Source organism: Theobroma umbraticum, unplaced genomic scaffold (assembly GCF_002168275.2).
Source record: "Theobroma umbraticum cultivar Fairchild unplaced genomic scaffold, ASM216827v3 scaffold_81.0, whole genome shotgun sequence".
NCBI classification, from domain to species: Eukaryota; Viridiplantae; Streptophyta; class Magnoliopsida; order Malvales; family Malvaceae; genus Theobroma; species Theobroma umbraticum.
The window spans coordinates 1,548,232-1,549,443 of NW_018397268.1; the positions used below are offsets into that span (position 1 = coordinate 1,548,232).

The 1,212-nt window shown below is 32.7% G+C and overlaps 1 pseudogene across 1 annotated transcript; it reads right to left on the minus strand.

The window, feature by feature from the left end:
• Nucleotides 1-13: 13 nt before the first annotated feature.
• Nucleotides 14-640, minus strand: LOC110425470 (noroxomaritidine/norcraugsodine reductase pseudogene; annotated as a pseudogene). Its single transcript, XR_016351800.1, has 2 exons — nt 437-640; nt 14-266 (listed from the first exon to the last, which is right to left on the minus strand). The product of XR_016351800.1 is annotated as a noroxomaritidine/norcraugsodine reductase pseudogene (transcript).
• Nucleotides 641-1,212: the final 572 nt, after the last annotated feature.

Here is a 1,212-nt window from a genome sequence, read left to right on the forward strand (position 1 = left end):
AAAAGGAGATTAATATAAATGTTTCTAAGACAAGGCACACACTGGCAAAGACACTTACAAGAATGTTAAGCCTTCCATTGAAAAGAGAAGCAACATTCTCCATCAGCTTCTGTCTCTGGTCTTTACTGGAAGCATCGCAAACTGACCCACTAACCAGAAATCCTTTACCTTCCCATTCCTTCAAACACTTATTTAGTTCAGCTTCATTTCTTGAACACGTGTAAACAGCAGCCCCAAGCCCTGCCAGTTCATTCACTATTGCATGCCTAGAATGAACAACAACAAAAAAACATTAAAACCAATAAAAAAAATGCAAATTTGAACATTGGGTCTTATCCAAAATCAAAACTTGTCCACAAAAAGATCTTCAAAACATGGAACTGAATAAGATCATATGAAAAGTTAGAGAAAAAGAAAGAAAAGTAAATAAGCCAACCCAATTCCTCGAGTACCACCAGTGACAAGGGCAGTCATTCCATTGAGAGACCACCTTGATGTTTTGATTTTGGAGCTACTGGCTGTCTCTGCCATGACCCTTTCTTTGGCTTGTGTTTTTCTCTCCCCTGCAACTGTTTATCCGGAGTCTGGACTGTGGCTCTTGGTATCTCCCTACTTATTCCAACTGGGTAGCGTTGTCGTCTCTCATATGTTTCAATTATTGCGGCTATTAAAGAGGAGAATCTCAATCCTAATCCATAATAATTGTCAAATTCATGCATCTTCAATTGATCCCTTAATTTCCAACTTTTTTTGAATAGATTTGAATTTTTAACTTTTGATACCAACTATCAATAATTAGCAGTTTAATTTTTTTTTACATGAGATATGATAAAATTCAAAAGTTTTCATGCATTATTTGAAAAAGAAAAGAAAAGAAAATCACAATTACATTATATAATTGATGAATTAAGGTTGTAATTCATAAGCTACATTCGTACATTTATTCCATTGGTACATTGGACATTATTTTTAATGGATAACCAAAGCCTAAAATTAAAATTTTAGTAATTTTCTTTCAAATTAACGACACAAACTTATATTTTTAATCTAAATATATATATTTATTAAATAAAAAAAATTTAAAATACATCTCATCTCTTTTAACTTGAGATCCGTGAAGCGTACACTTGATTAGCATTATTTTTAATTGTGCTTACCCTCTTATTAAAATTGGATTTATAATGGGCTTAGGCTTATTTTGGGCTCGTGGTT